The following is an 18255-nucleotide window of genomic DNA, read 5'->3' on the forward strand; positions in this document are numbered from 1 at the left end:
ATCCTGGTTGGAGAAATCATCCGAATTTCAGTTGGAGGAATAATAATAATGCACAATCTTCACAAGCACCACCTCCACAAAATTTTCAAAATCCTCAGCCTTATGCACCATATGTTCCACCACCCTGGAAAAATCTGGAAGACACAATGCATTCATTCATCAGAAAGCAAGATGTTATTAGCAATCAAAATGCACAAACTTTTTCTGATTTGAAAGATACTCTTGCTAAAATTGCTTTTGCACTCACCATTCAAGAAAAAGGAAAATTTCCAGCCCAACCACAACCAAATCCTAAAATTCAACAAAATCCACCCACATACCAAGTCAAGTCAGTTATAACTCTTCGTAGTGGTAAGGTTGTTGATAGACCTATGCCTGAACCTTATGAAAATGATGAAAATTCAAAGGGTAAGGAATGACTAAATGAACTTGCACCTAGTGAAGAAATAACTAGTGTTCCACCTGAACCACCATTTCCTCATGTATTGAATAAACCAAAGAAATCAAACCACTCTTCTGAAATTTATGAAATCTTTAAGCAAGTGAAAGTTAACATTCCTCTATTAGATGCAATCAAGCAGGTTCCTTCATATGTCAAATTTTTAAAGGACTTGTGAACTGTTAAGAGGAAATTGAAGGTAAGAAAGAGTGCTTTCATGGCCGAACAAGTAAGTACAATTCTGTCTACTAATAATAAGTTGAAATATAAAGATCCTGGTTGTCCTACCATTTCTTGTATTATTGGTAACCACAGAATTGAGCATGCTTTATTAGATCTTGGTGCTAGTGTTAATTTGCTTTCATATTCAGTTTATCTTCAACTTAATCTTGGTGAGTTAAAATCAACTTCAACTACACTTTTGCTTGCCGATAGATCAGTTAAAGTACCAAAAGGAATAGTGGAAGATGTTTTAGTACAAGTTGATAAATTTATTTATCCTGTGGATTTTATTGTCTTGGAAACTGAACTTGTTGTGAATAATTACAAACAAATTCCTGTAATTTTAGGTCGACCATTTTTAGCAACTGTTAATGCTTTGATTAATTGTAGGAATGGTTTAATGAATTTATCCTTTGAAAATATGACTTTGGAATTGAATGTTTTCAACATGTGCAGGCAACCTAATGAAGAAAATGAGAATGAAGATGATACTGATGAACAAAAGGAATTGTTTGAATCTTGTATCAAGGAAAATATTCAACAAGGGGATTTTTCTGAACTTTCTAATGTTTGTTTAGTTAATTCAATTGAGTCAAATAAGCAACTTGAACTTGATATTTCTAATATAAATTCGTTGCTTGATTCTGTGCAGACTTCGCAAAATTATGATGACGAGCCAAAATTTGAGGAGCTTGGAAGTATTGAAAAGACAGAACAACAAGAAGCACCTAAAATGGAATTGAAACCTTTGCCTGAAGGATTAAAGTATGCTTTTCTTGGAGAAGAACAAACTTATCCTGTTGTGATTTCTTCTACTTTAACAAGCGACCAAGAAGGTAAGTTACTTACTGTTCTTAAAAAGCATAAAAATGCAATAGGATGGACTTTAAATGATATTAAAGGCATTAATCCCTTAATTTGCACGCATAGAATTAATTTGGAAGAAAATGCTAAAACATGTCAACAACCTCAAAGAAGATTAAACCCACACATGAAAGAGGTAGTCAAAATAGAAGTCCTTAAATTGCTTGATGTGGGAATTATCTACCCTATTTCTGATAGTAAGTGGGTAAGTCCTACACAAGTAGTGCCCAAAAAATCTGGAATCATTGTTGTTAAAAATGAAAAAGGTGAATTAATTCCAACACGAATTATATCTAGTTGGCGCATGTGCATTGATTATAGAAAATTAAATGAAGCCACTAGAAAAGATCATTTTCCATTACCATTTCTTGACCAAATCTTAGAAAGAGTACCAGGACATCCCTACTACTGTTTTTTAGATGGATATTCAGGTTATTATCAAATTCCTATAGCACTTGAGGACCAAGAAAAGACCACATTCACATGTCCTTTTGGAACATTTGCATTTAAAAGAATGTCATTCGGGCTTTGTAATGCTCCTGCAACATTTCAAAGATGTATGTTAAGCATTTTTTGTGATATGGTTGAACATTGTTTCGAGGTCTTTATGGATGATTTGACTGTGTTTGGGAATTCTTTTGATGATTGCCTTGATAATTTGGAGAAAGTTTTAAAAATATGTGTTGAAAAAGAACTCGTGTTGAATTGGGAAAAATGTCACTACATGGTTACTTCTGGAATTGTTTTGGGTCATGTTGTTTCTATTAAAGGAATTGAAGTTGACAAAGCAAAAATCAAAGTCATATCTAAATTGCCACAACCAAAAACAATTAGAGATGTACGATCCTTTTTAGGACATGCAGGATTTTATAGAAGATTTATAAAAAATTTTAGTGCCATATCTAAACCACTTTGTAACTTCTTATTAAAAGATGCATCGTTTGAATGGAATGATGATTGCCAAAAATCTTTTGAGAAAATAATTTGTCTTTTAACATCTGCACCTATTATGCAATCTCCTGATTGGTCTTTGCCCTTTGAATTAATGTGTGATGCAAGTGATTTTGCTGTTGGTGCTGTTTTAGGACAAAGAATGGATAGTAAACCTTTTGTGATTTATTATGCGAGTAAGACTTTGGATAGTGCTAAAATGAATTATTCTACAACTGAAAAAGAATTACTTGCTGTTGTATTTGCATTAAACAAATTCTGTTCATATTTGCTTGGCTCTAAATCTGTTGTGTTTACTGACCACGTTGCTGTGAGATATTTGATGAGTAAACAGGATGCCAAACCGAGACTAATTCGTTGGATTTTGTTACTACAAAAATTTGACCTTACCATCAAAGATAAAAAGGGTGCTGAAAATGTTGTTGCTGATCATCTATCAAGACTCACATCCGAATTCTGTAATGATATTACACCCATAAATGATTCTTTCCCTGATGAATTTTTATTTTCTATTACTTCAATGCCATGGTATGCTAACATTGTTAATTTCCTTGTTACAGGTAAAATGCCTTTGCAATGGAATGCTCAAGAGAAGAAGAAATTTTTTGTTGAAGTAAAGAAATTTTATTGGGATGACCCTTATTTGTTCAAATATTGCCCAGATCAAATTTTTCGGCGATGTATTCCTGATAATGAGGTAAGTAGTGTCATTAATTTTTGTTATTCTGAAGCATGTGGTGGTCACTTTTCTTCAAGAAAAACTACTGCTAAAATTTTACAGTGTGGATTTTATTGGGCTGCCATGTTTAAAGACACATATGAATTCTGCAAAAGTTGTGAAAAATGTCAAAAATCAGGATCAATTACAAAAAGAAACATGATGCCCTTAAATCCCATACTTGAAATTGAAATATTTGACTGTTGGGGAATTGATTTCATGGGTCCATTTCCATCATCTTTTGGATTTGTGTATATATTAGTTGCAGTGGATTATGTCTCAAAATGGATTGAAGCAATTTCTTGTCGAAATAATGATAGTAAAACTGTGATTAAATTTTTAAGAGAAAACATTTTAAGTCGATTTGGAATCCCTCGAGCCATTATCAGTGATGGAGGTAAGCATTTTTGTAATAAGTAATTTGAGTCTTTAATGAAGAAATATGAAATTACACATAAAATTGCTACCCCTTATCATCCTCAAACAAATGGTCAAGTTGAATTAGCAAATAGGGAGATAAAACAAATTTTGAAAAAAACGGTTAACCCAAACCGAAAAGATTGGTCTCTTAGACTTAATGATGCACTTTGGGCTTACCGTACTGCATTTAAAACGTCATTAGGAATGTCACCCTATCGGTTAGTTTATGGTAAACCTTGTCATTTACCTGTTGAACTTGAACATAAATCATTTTGGGCTATTAAAGCTTTTAATTCAAATTTGGATAATGCTGGTAATGTGCGAAAATTGTAATTGAATGAACTTTAGGAATTAAGAAATGATGTATATGAAAATTCAAGAATTATTAAGGCAAGAACAAAAGCATTTCATGATAAAAGAATTTTTCGAAAAACATTTGAGATTGGTCAAAAAGTGTTGCTTTATAATTCTCGTCTTCATTTATTTCCAGGGAAGTTAAAATCAAAATGGAGTGGCCCATTTGTTGTAAAAAATGTATATTCATATGGGGCCATAGAAATTGAGAATCCAAAGAACGGTGTCATATTTAAATTTAATGGTCAAAGATTAAAACCATATCTGGAACATCACCCACGTGACGAGGACACCGAAATTAATTTGAGTGACCCACCAGTTCTTGATTAAGTCTTTAATGATTTTTTTTTGTTTTACTATTATTTTACCGTTTCAATATTTGGTTTTTTTTTCTTTTTCTCTAGATTGATGCACTGTACATAGTTTTTTTTAACATTGTTTTTCTTGTGTAAGCGTGTTTGTTTGACAGTTGTACATTCTCTCATCAATTTCCATTTTACATCATGAGCACCTCAATGAGAAAATTCCTGTTCGCACATTTTAAAAGATTTCTGCGTATAAAATTTCACTTAAGAGGCCTGATACAAAGCTGTAAATCACATCCACTTTGGGTTCCGTAACCACCAAAATTTGTGTCCTATGTTGAGGATCTAGAGGGACAACTCAGAACAGTAGAGAGTGGCATATATGAATTTCAAATGGAGCTTGAGGTTAACTCAATGAGAGGACGAATGTAAGTTCATTTTTCTTTTATATTGTGTGCTTCTTTTTGCTCGCTTTCACGCTTGATTTGATTTTGGTTTGTTTTGATTTATTTTCCCGTATAAATGGCGGATAACGGTACTCCGTGACTTCTTAAGTCGGTATCTTCAGTTTCCCACAATAACTGAAACCTCAAAATCAAACATGGAAGAAATACAACATAAACTCCATAAGCATTTTCCCTCTCTCCCTCAGAATGCCCTAAGGAAAATTTACAAAGCTCGTTATGAACGACTGCATTTGTTAATGATCAATGGTATTCCTTCTGACATTCGTTGGTTAATTGAAGCAAAGGTCCGATTAGCAGGTGAGTTTTCCGATCCATTTGTTTCTTACATGCCTGGTTTTGGTAAAAGTACGTTTGCTAAGAAAAGGAGAGCTAAACGACTTGGCTCAAAATGTCATAACTGTGTAAGACTTGGTTGCAAACGACCGGATTGTAAATCTTTAGGAATGGTTTCTGATACTCGTGAAGATAAAATTAAATTCGTTAAAGATGGCATGAGTAAAGATTCGTTGGATGATATCTTACGATTTCATGAGACGCATCGAAGCGTATTTGTGCAACGTGAGATTTATAATTTGTGGATACTATTCCAAAAACAAAGTGCACAGTTTAGTCTTGGGAATCTGACTCAAAAAGACCTTGTTTGCCAGTTTATAAGAAAACTGGATGGGAAGTCGATCCTCGACCCATAGAGGGCGTTCAAGCCGTTACTGGACGTAAAACCAGAGGAAGATGTGAGCCACAATCACAACTACCAGTAAATAGCCTTTCACTTCACTGTTATTTTACTTTACTGTTATTTTATCATTTGCATTATTGCATTTAGCGATGTGATTTTGTATTTAATAAATATTTAGTTTCTTTTACTGTTTGTTTTTGAATTATTGAGCCACGAGCTTTACTCGTCATTTGACAAATATGCCAACCCATTTACAGCTGTTTCTCATTATTTATGTCACCAAGATCTTTAAATATGAGCTTGTTTTTCAAACACTCACAACTTGTTTTTGAAAAATTAGTCCAATGGCAGCATCTTCGAGTAAACAATTCAAAAACATTTGTGTGCTTTCTGGGTTTCACTATGGAAAGTAGTTCGTTCAGGCAGCTGTAGATCTTGGTCGTGTCATAGCAGAGAGGAAACTGCATCTTGTATATGGAGGAGGTGAACGAGGGTTATCAAGACTTGTCTCAGAAGCTGTTTTTACCAAAGGAAGCCAAGTACTCGGCATTATCCCAAAACCCATGAAACCGCTAGTGTGCTTGTCTGGCCCACCAATTGGAGAAGAATTAGTGGTATCAAGTATGCAAGAGAGAATATCTGAAATGATGAATCATGCTGATGCTTTTATTTTCTTGCCAGGAGATCTTGCAACTTTTGAGGCACTAATTACATTTGCATTTTGGGCCCACTTGAACATTCATCAAAAACCCATCGGTTTGTTAAATGTTAATAATTTTTATGACGGCTTGCTAACTTTATTAACCATGCAATAAAGAATCATTTTGTTCCACATTCTGTAAAAAAAACTCTTTATCTCTGCTTCTACTGCTAATGAGTTACTTGATCTTTTGTAAGTTTATACACCAGAGCCAGATCCAAAGAATTTTGCACTGAATTGGACGATTGATGATGGTAGCGGTAACAGTAGCAGTAATAAGAAGTGCGATTTAGATTTAACTCTCCGTCTGTAAATATTTTCTGTTGTAGTGTTCATGTGCTGTCTTCTAAACTCTTTCTCTTTCCTTTTAAAACATTGAGGACAATGTATTTTTCAGGTTGGGGGGAGGGAATAGTTGATAATTGTGGAATATCTTAGTCCTGGTTATGTGTTTACATTAAAAAAAAAAATTCTGTAAAGACTAACTTAGGACAAATTTGAGTCGAAGATGGCAGGATATAGAGAATTTAGTCTCTCTAGAAACGCATCTTCTTAATCTTAAGGGTGTTGTTAAAAAAAAAAATTGACTTTTTCTTCATCTTTGTTATTTGCTTTTAAGCTTCTGCATCAAGTTCAGGTGAGATCTCTTCTTCTTCTTCTTTTATTATTCTCTCTTTTTTTTTCTTTTTGCATATCTGTAAAATTATAAAATGTTAAGATAATGTTTAGATTAGATTGTGGGGTGGGGATAATTGACGTATGTTTTAAATATGTGTGTTGTTTTTCTCTTTTCTCTTTTCTTTTCTTTGTTAAAAAAAAAATATTTTTTGTCTAGGATGGTCGTGTAAAGAGTCATGACTTTCGAGACGCATCCTAATAGTCTTGTTGTATTATATTTTGATTTTGAGATTCATAGTAAGTTGTTTTTGTTCCCTTTTCTTTGAATTACTAAAATTTGTGAAATCTCCACTTGGTTATTAAGTTATTTAATTGTTTACTCATTTAACAGGTATTATTGAATTATTCTTCACACACACATTATGACACATACTAGTGGGTTGTAAGTTAAAATTTAACAGCATTTAGTTCTTTTGATTTATTAGGAAAAGTATCTAAGGTAGTAGAAAGTGTATATTTCCAAAAACAAAAAAACAAAAAAAAAAGAAGAAAAAAAATTTTTAATTTTGTTATATCTAGAAACCCGAGTAATTAAGTCCGTAGGGGTGTTTCAACACCTAGTACCCTAAGGTCAACTGGTCTGGGAGTCACTGGCCAAAAGCTCGCTACACGGGTAATAGATATATTGTTTGTTTATTAGAAACCCGAGTAATTAAGTCCGTAGGGGTGCTTCAACACCTAGTGCCCTAAGGCTAACTGGTGTGGGAGTCACTAACCTAAAGCTCGCTACACGGGTTAGAAATGTAATATTTAAAAAATAATAATAATAAATAAAAATATGTCTGAATAATCTATTGCCTAAAGATATAATTTCTAATGAATTTTGGAACGAAAATGTTGTTTTTCTTTTAATGAAGCCCCATAAGTATTGTGTTATTTACATGAGCACAAAAGAAGGTTTGATGATATTCTGGATAATGAGTGAACATCAATGTGGTAAAGAAATTTGGGAGAGTTCATTTATTTGGTAATTTAGAGGATAGAAGAACAACTATTAACTTGCATGTGAATTTTATAAATCTTAATTTAATATAATGCTTTAATTGCTAGAGGGCTAGCAATAAGCTGGTTGGGAAGTGTGATTAGTATTAAAAATTGTTTAATTATCAAGCGATAATATGTTATTTTATGCTTATGTTATAATTTATATTTGTGTTTATTTAATATATTATGAATTATTAATTATGTTTAAAATATATTTAATTTTGTGTATTTTTATGTGTTTATTAGGAAAAATATTAATTTCACGTACTTCGAGACTCCAAACAGATAAACGGAGGTCAAATTTAGATTCCGGAGGTCTGAAAACCTTAAGATCAGTCAAGATCGGCTTAAAATTTGGCTTATGTAAAAAAAATTGACTTTTTCTGTTGACCGAGCACTGATTGGATGATGAAATGAGCTTACAATAGATATGAGTGCATGGGATAGCTGGCAATCTTGACCAAATCTCAACCGTTCATGATTCAATGGCCATGATTGTGCCACGTGGCAATAGTTGGTGAAGCAAGTTGGAGGATCCGAATCTTTGTATTCGGGTCGACCCAATCCACCTATTAACCCTCCAAATCTCAACCGTTCTTTGGGTAAATCGGACGAGTCAAATAATGCCATGTGTGATGTTGACTTTTGAAGTTTGACCAATCATTGGATCTTGATCTAAGGGTTGTGAGGAGCACATGCATGAAGCCTATGATGGACCACAAAACACTGGATTATGAATTTATTTTTCTATAAATAGGGCCTCATTTTTATGTTTTAATCATCTCTCTACAACTCTCTTCTTATCAAATTCCCTCAATCTCCTTGTAATCTTGATTTCCAGGTGTGTTTTTAATATTTTGTATAATTATTTTGATAAATAAAATTAGTTTTATTTCTAATTTTAGTTGTTTTTATTACTTTTAATTACAAGTAATTCAATTTTACTACTTTTTATTTTAATTATGCTTAACTAAATAATATTAGTTAGGGGAAGGTGAAACTCTTAGGAAATAAATATGATTTAATCAAATTATATTTTTAATTTTATAAATTAAATTATTTTCTATTTAATTTTATACATGTTTTATATTTTGAAATTTTGATTTATTGTAGACAAACAAATGAATTTGGCACAACAAATTCTTAAGATCTTAATATAAGGCATGGTGAAATGGTATTTTAACTTATTGTAGACAAATTAAATTTTGGCACAATAAATACTTAATCCATCATAAAATTAAAGGGAAAATAATAATAATTTGTATAATTAATCTTTTGAGTAATAAATCTAAAAAAATTAGCAAAAAGAATTTATTAAGTTTTATTTACTTCTAAGACTGGATCCATAACCCTAACTAGTTCAATTTCATAGTTTCATTTAAATTAAGTTGTTTATATTTAAGTTTTAATTTCAATTTTTAGTTAAAATAAAATAAACTAATTAAATCGTTTCTCTGTGGATCGACATCGGACTCACCGAGTTATAATACAACAAGACACTCTTATACTTGGGAGTTAAAAATTACTTTTAAGTTGTGTCAATTGGTGACGTGGCAGCATGTTAGTAGACCAAAAATGGTACATGTATATACACAGAATTATTTTCAACCAAACCGCGTTACTGTTCAAGTCAGGTCAAACCGTGTCATTGTTCAAACCGCGTGGTCAAATAGCGTACTGTTGATTGATGACGTGGCGCAATCCTGAGCGTCCAAACTATTTTTAATTCGATAGCCATGATTTACTCAATGTATCTATAAAAATTGGGCCTCCCCCCCTTAATTTAGCATCTTTGAATCCATTTTTGGGCTCCATTTTCTGTAATTCCTTCTCCATCTTGTATTTTCTACGTATTTTAATAAATTTCTATTTTGCCCCTAGTTCACTTATGAGTAGCTAATTTTCTTTCAAGTTTAGGTTGAAGGTGAAGTCTCAACATGTGTCATGGGCTTTAATTGGTAAATTTACTTTCTTTTCCCTTTTGGTTTTTGTGGATATTTTGACTTCTCATCGACAAATAATAATAATCTAAATACCGCCCTGATTTCACCAGCTCCTTAGTACAAGGTTATTATTATTTGGCACGATAAATCCTTAGCACCATATTGATTAGAGTGTGATTCATGAGGTGTGGATTCCCCCCTCATGATTTAATTGGCATTAATAAGGAATATTTAGCTCATGGTGCATGTTGATACGGATCCAGATACCCGAGTACGTCATTTCAATAGATTTCTTTTCAATTTATTCTCGCCATTTCTATTCCAATTTTAAGATAATCTAAATCACTTTCACCACAAATCCAACCACCCTCATACAAAATTAATTCTACATATAATTAAAATTCACCTCCTCGTGGGATCGACACTCATCACCATTAATCTATTCTACAATAGATTCGTGCACTTGCGAGTTCAATAAAATTTGCACAACAATTAACTTGTGTGATTTTGATGTTCTTGTTTGTTTTGATTTTTAATTTTCAAGCTTTGCTAGAGTTAGGTTTTGATGATTCTTGTTTTGCAAAAATTGTTCAAAATTCTGGGTGTTTGTTCAAATTTTCAAGCTTTGTTCAATTTATTTTACTTTCCAGATGTGTATTTTCGATCTCCTCAGTCAGCTCACTGTCGCTTCTTAATTCCATCGACAATCCATCACCAGAGCTTTACTATAGATGCCCGTAGAACACCGTCGCCGCATTACATCTTTGCTACATGCACCCTGAACTCGTTCACCTTTGTCGTATAAATCTAGGCTGCAGCCTCCTGACTCCATTGATGAATCCTTCACTGGAGCTTCATCACACAATTGTAGCAAAGTATCAAGGTAAATTATTTTTAAAAAATTAATTAGGTGTTGAATTATTTTAGTCATGGTGATTTAGGTTTTAAATTATTTTATATCTCATTTGGCTTGGGTTTACCTAATTTATATGCTAGCTTTAATCTCGGTGGACTTATATCATCATCATATATGTTGGAATTTTTCAATCATTCTAACAGAAGAGAACGCTATACAAATGCCTTATAGTTAATACTAAAAGGTCTCTATTTATTTTTCTTGTCTTTATCCTTGATTCCTCTGTATTTTTGCATTAATGGTTCATCTATTACTCTGTATAGACTTAGGCATTCATTTTCTGATGTAAGCATTTTAAAATGTTATCGCAAGGAAAAATCCATCTTTGGAAATTGGAACTATTGGCCTTCTCCTTATTTGACAAGTAAATTGTGAGTTTTTTTTTGTACTTCTAGATATCAATGAGGGCATAGAACCGAATGACATTCTACTTTTAAATATTTTTTATGGATGGTTTGTATTGACATCTTTTTTATTTGCAACATGTTGTTGTATGGAACCAAGGCATTTTGTAGTGGTGGTGACCAGGCATTGAGAACCAGAGATGGTTATGCCGATTATGAAAATTTTGGCCGCCTTAATGTCTTAGATTTGCAGGTATTGTGTTTACAGTGTACCCCTTAAAGGCTTACTTATAGGAACGTGTGCTTGTGTTGGTTAATTTTCAATCAATTACTATTAATGCCAATTTGCAAGTGTACACAACAAGCAATATAAAGTGATGAGTATTCAAGATCGTCTCCACTGAGATTGATGTTACTAGAAATGCTACAGTAATCACAATAGTGCAATCGACCTTTATGTCAAGATGAACAAATTGAAAGTTGATGACTACCGAAATTGATAATTGTAAGGAAAGAAAATAAATAAATGTATAAATGAAATGAATTAAATAAATTGCGTAGAGGAATCAAATGAGAATAGGGTAGTTGAATGATCAAACTCTCTTCATGGGTTGACTGCTTTTCATCAAATTAGCACCGGTTGCTACAACAATTTCTATAGCACTGGGCATAATCATTATGCACCATCAGCCGTCGCGTGTTAGAATTCTCATACCTTTAAGTAACTTAGCAATGACCAGTTGTTATTCTACCTACAGCATGACATTATGAACATTTATTCTCTCCACCCTACAAGGTGAGTACCTATGTCTACTTCTTCACAAATCTTAACTTCAAGTATAGCCCTTATGGGATTCAAGATAAACTTAATTCAGGAAACTCAAATTAAGATCAAGTATTACTCTAATAATATCTACTGAGACATGCCCTTTTGCAGCTCTATCTTAACTTGAACCACTAAATGGGTGGTCAACCGAAATAATAGTTATAATAATAACTATTAGAATAAAATGCTATAGCAATTATATAGCAACTCATAAGAACAATCAAAAACTCATTTAGATTGTTTGTCACTCAACTACAACAAGTTTAGTTCATACTTTGACAGAGAAAAACAAACAACAAAATATTGGTCATGAAATACATTAGTTCAATCAAAGAGTAAGAGAAGAACAAGTGAGAACGACAAAGATTGAATCCAGATAACTCTGTTGGATTCTTCAAGGATGCAGCATTGGTTCCTTTCAATTCTGATCGTTTTTTTTCTTTTCCTCTTAATATTTTTCAATGTTAATTCCTTGTAGCCGTTTTATATGATACGCGCCCCTTTTTATAACTGAAATCTAGGGTAAACAAAAGCCCAGGACGTACATGAGTCAAATTAGAAAACTACAGATCGCAATTCTGCAGATATCCCGCTCTAAGTTTTCTCCATCGTTGTTCCAGGATTGCTACAGTAATGATTGTTCCAACAACGACTAGAACACTGCACTGTTCTAGATTTTGTTTCACTTCTTTTGTTGCGATATTCTTCCTCCTTTTTGCTAGCCTACTGGCTCAGCATCCCTTCATGGTTTATAAACTTCTGAAAATCTACAATTATGCATATGTTTTGAGCACAAATTACTTTAAATCAAGCAAAACTTATTAAGACTAAACTAAAATGGATGTTTATGCAAAACGTAACAAAAATGTAATAAAAACACATCATTTACTCTCTAAGTTGTCTTGATTTAAGTCTAGAATTGCCATAATAACTCTCATTTCATAGAGTTATCACACCCCCATACTTAAACCGTTACTTGTCCTCAAGTAATGACAACATTATAACACTTTATGCACACAACATGCAACAAATAACTTAGCTCTGTCATCAAATTTGCAAGGATTCTTCCACCTTCATATCACAATCTTAATCATGCAAAATAGCTATAATAGTTCAGTTCGAGACTTAAGTTTCCTTCTGTCCAAAGTGTATGTGTGCTACTTTGATTATATTCCAGAGACGCTACAACGTTACCAAGAGATTGCATGTAATTCAGAGGTAGCAAAAGTTTATTCACATATGGGGTAGCAGAAATCACACATACTCAAACTGCTCTAATAAGAATGAAAACTTAAGAGTACCCATCCCTCTTCACTGCAACATTCATCTTTCATGTGAATGTCAATCATTTGTAATGATGACACCCAGTTACTCAATCAATGCACATATCAAAGTTGTTGTAGCAATATCCGTAACATAATCTTATCTAAAGATATCTTTTAACTCAAGGCTGAACATGGGGCTCATAAACAGACCTGATTACTCAATATCCTAGACAGATGACTTCCTATTATTGTCTCACTTTCTTTTTAGCATGAATCACTTTAAATCAAGCAAAACTTATTAAGACTAAACTAAAATGGATGTTTATGCAAAACGTAACAAAAATGCAATAAAAACACATCATTTACTCTCTAAGTGGTCTTGATTTAAGTTTAGAATTGCCATAATAACTCTCATTTCATAGAGTTATCAACTTGCTACCTATAAAACCTTATTCTAAACCAAAATTTAGTGGAAGCTTCCCCTTGGACTCTTTTTCTTTGCTGCCCTTACTCATCATTCCTATTTGAGTGTTATTGCAATGCCAAAATGATTAGTAATATTCAGCCTTTCATAAGTTATTTGTGATTGATCTCCATTGGAACCATCTTCAGCAACATATGCATATATACTTGTGCTCTTAATTGTTCATTTATATTACTTCATCTCTTATCTTGAAGTAGGTTTCGATTCGGCGTCTTCCCAAACCAGTAATTGCAATGGTACACCTTCCTTAATTCTGCATGTAGATGATCTCATGGATTCTCTATTGGAAGGTTGTGTATGAATAAAACATGTTGGAAATAATGTTTAAATTGGTAGAGCATTGAACTTTAAGTCGTCTGAAGATACATGTGATTTGGTTTACAGTTTCCTTGACAGAGACTCAAGTCTATAAGAGTACGATCGGTTTAAAATTGTTTATTCATTTTGCTTGGTGCACGTCTTATCATCTATTCCAAACCAGATTGCAGGTTATGCTGTTGGAGGAGGACATGTGTTGCACATGGTTTGTGATCTTACCATTGCAGCAGATAATGCAATTTTTGGCCAAACTGGTGTTAAGGTGCTTATCTATCTCTCTTACCTCATTCTCTTGGTGTTTATTAATTTTGAACTGTTAGCTAGCCTTTTGGCAGCACACAGTTGTCTAAACTTCATGTTTTCTTTGCATTTATAATATCTTGCTGTAAAATTGAAGCATGTAAAGGGTGCTGAGAATTTACACTCTGTTCTACTTAAATCAGTGCCCTTTGATTTAAAGGACTTGGTCAAGTGTGTTGGTAAGTTTTGGAGACAAGAATATGCTAGTGTTTTCTTAAGTAAAATAAAGAAAGTAATTAAGGCTTATTAACTATCAAGATTGATATAATTAAATTTCTATTTTCTGATATTTAGGCTTCGTGTTTGGTATTTCAGAAAGTAAAATTTCCTTGTGCAAATACTTGAAACAGTATTTGCTTGAAATAGTTGCAAAGACCATGGATTGTGGATTGGGAAATCGAAGTTAGATGAAACTTGCTCTGAGGAACCAAATGTGACACTTGTAAAAGTTGATGGTGCAAAGCCTATGACATTGGTTTCATGGAAAATAAAAACTGGTGGAATTGATCAAGGAATTGACATGTTGTTGGTTATTGGAAGACCAAACACCAGGTATGGCTGAACTATGTGGGGAGGCAAAGAGGTTGAAGGATAAATTTCTTTCCATCTAGATAGCTCATGTTCTAAGGGTGACTATACTTTTTTGTGCCTAATGGTTCTTATAGATTAGTACAAGATAATGTCTTTATTCCTCACATGGATTCACATGTGTTAGCTATAAAGGTTCTCGCTGCTGCTTTTTCCTTTTACTGCATAAGTTTATGACATTTTCTTTGCACATTTGGAAGAATCTAAAATCTGAGGCTAATGCTCAAGCGAACTTGGCTGTCAATCTTGCTAGTGAGGCTTACATAATTATTTAACCCTTATGCCATTCATGTTGCTTTAATCAATCCATGAATACTAAATCAGCTCTTTCAATTGTTCCAGATGGTGAAGTTGCAAACGAATGCGTGATATAGTGCATACGATGATGGGTTGTTGGATGCATTTCAGGTTTGTTTGAGAACACTAGTGCATTGAGATCTAGCAAATGCATCATTATTCTTGGGCTAAAAATTTATTATCTGTGTAGGTAATATTGGCCATTCTCAAAACCCAACTCACTCTGTAAATGCTTGAGCCTTTTGACTAAAGGTACTTTAAATTTTCTATTATTTTCTTATAGCCAAAATTAAATTGTTTTATATATTGCCTCAAAATTGACTGATACTTTCAGTTTCTCCTGTAAATTGTAAGTTTTTTATGAGTTTAATATAGTTATTTGGCTTTTATGTTTTAGTGTTGTGGTTCTAAACAATGTAATAAGTTTTTAGATTATTCAATGTATTGCCGCTGGAAGAGGGTATTGCTTCTGGAAGTCTTGCTGTTGGAATATTCCATTAATCTTTGGAAGTTTTGTTGGGGAACTTGGCTCGGCGGTCGGAATTTGAATTACTTTTGTTGGAGTTTAATTGGAATTTAACTATTGTTTTATATTTTGGCATTTTTTCAATTTGGGATGTTTTATTATATATTGGTGGAAATGACATTGAATACTTGATGTATTTATTTTGAAATTAATTTGTTGGATTGAATGGATGTTAATTAATATTATTTTTTGACAATATTCATTTTTATTAATTAATTAAATGTGTAAATAGGAATTCAAAAATAAATTATAATCACAATATAATTTTTTTAAAAAAATTAACTTCATGATGGGAAATACACATCATAAAATCTGTCATAAAAAAAAATTTCCACCAAAATTGAATAATAAATTTACAAATGACAATTTAATTTCCCGCTAAAATTTTTAAAAAAATAGAGCAAAATTTAAATAAATTCAAATTTAATTTAATTATTTTTTCATTAAAATATTGTGTGACGGATATATGACTGTAAAATACCATCAAGAATTCATGACGGAAAATATTCTGTCATCAATTAATGACAGTGACATAGATGATGGATGAACTGTCTGTCATGCACCATCTTTTATGATAGTTATTTTCCGTTACCTATTGTCTATTTTCTTTTAGTGATGGGTGTAATTAATTATTAAAAAATGAAAGCATTCTTATGCTTATGGAGTCTCGGACATCAAGTCCGATGTTGTGTATATTATAATATTATAATAATATTAGAGGTTAAACATCGATTAAGACAATTAAGCTTTTGTCTATTGTCAACTTTCTTATCTATTATAAGATTATAGACCACATAATCGTCTCTTTGTTCATTGGGATCAGTCATGAATTATAGAGAAAGAGAGAATGCTTTATTTTATTTATTTATTTATTTATCATCATCATCATCATTATTATTTTTGTAAGTTTTCAATTTGCTCTTTGTTTTATCTATCAAATGGTTAAGTAAAATTTTGAAACAAGAATTTCGCTGGAGTGGTAAATTGGGAGAGTGGGTTGGGGTTATTGTGGCTACTCTTTTATTATTGGGTAAGAGCATATTCCATTTCTTTTTCGTTTATAAAAGTAGAATGGATCTGTTTTTCCAGTATTAATGGGTAAAAATCTGAATTATACTATTATAAATCAATTTAAGTAATCTTAATAATTTTTTATTGTATATATCAACAGACCCTTTTTTGTAAAGATATCCATGTTAAAAAAAAAGTAATGAGAAATGTTACTTGTTTTCAATTAAAAGTAATTTGGTAGCGAGTTATCTGCAGTAGGTTTTTTGTTTAATAATGATAATTATATTTAATTTAACATGATAAAACAAAGAAAGAAAAGAGAATTTATAAAAATGTTTATGAAGCAACTTACAATTATTCTATCTACTAACCAAAGTGGAAACATTAATAATTTAGATGCGTTGCTTACCTAATTATGAATGTACTTTGCGTATGTATTCAGCTGAGTTTGAATAATAATAGTGGGGGAAAATGTATGTTTCATCTCTTATATATGTCATATTGACCACTTATATTTGTACTAGATTTTTAATTACATGGTTCATCCCTTTCATTGAGAGATATCACAATTAATTGTAAAAGTAGGGCAAAACAATGATTCTAGCTTTGATATTTTAAAATCTAAAATAAAATCTAACAAAAGTCATTAGGATTACAAAAATGAAAAATGCACGAGCTCTTCTGCTAATTATATTAGACTAATTCTTTTCATCTTATTTTTATTTAGGCGCGAAACTAATTAAAAATGACACAAACTCCTCTAAGGAGGTGTAAAATAGTATATGAACAAAAAAATGGTAACTTAATTTTTTTTTTTTTAATCAGAGCGATGGAACAAGTAGTTAAAAATCTAATAGGGATGAAACATGCATTTTTCCTAATAGTGGGACAAATATTGGTCTTAAGTGAGTTGGGTTTCTCATCTTCATCCAAACCTTTAAAAAAAAATTAAATTGTCAAGAGTTTTAAAGTTAATAATAACATACGGTAAAGATTTAACCACTACTCTATTCTTAATTTCTTATTGTTAATCACATGTATTTTAGTAGGAGGAAATCATTGCTCAACCTTAACAATAATAAGCATTCAAGGTTCCGATTTGAGTCTTATTTGATGTCCGCATCTAGTAAACATAAATAAATAATATGATCTGAAACAACCATATCAATTGAGATATCTTAGAGCATCTCCAAAATTTTCTATTAATTTTAGTTTTCAAATATCTATTTACTTACTTAAGTAGCAAAAAAGAGAGTAAAAAAATATGTTATTTTTCAAAAGACTCTTCAAATAAAAATATGTTATGTTGATCGACAAAGTTAATATTACTTTAATCAAATAAATATTTTTTAAAGGAAAAGTAAATGATAATTAAAGCACTTCTCTCTCTTCCCCCAATAAAAAGTAATGAAAAATCAATTAAAGAGAGAGAAAATAACTCTACAAAATTGAAGAGAGAGAATTATCTCTTATTTGAAAAATATTAATTAGAGTGTCTTTTGTAATTTTAAATGCTGATGTGCCTCTTCAAATAGGAAATAAAATCTTATTTGAAGAATTTTTTAGAGATGCTCTTAGAAGGATAAACTTTAATTCTTCTTCCAGAATTACGATATTTAATTTACCTCCTATATGTATGAAAACTTCAATTTATACCTA

At 31.8% G+C, this 18255-nt stretch overlaps 1 pseudogene; it reads left to right on the forward strand.

Annotated features, from left to right (window-relative positions):
• The first annotated feature begins 146 nt into the window (after positions 1-146).
• On the forward strand, positions 147-5429 carry LOC112099923 (annotated as a pseudogene).
• The last annotated feature ends 12826 nt before the right edge of the window (positions 5430-18255 follow it).

This window comes from Citrus clementina, unplaced genomic scaffold, assembly GCF_000493195.1.
Source record: "Citrus clementina cultivar Clemenules unplaced genomic scaffold, Citrus_clementina_v1.0 scaffold_9, whole genome shotgun sequence".
NCBI lineage: Eukaryota > Viridiplantae > Streptophyta > Magnoliopsida > Sapindales > Rutaceae > Citrus > Citrus x clementina.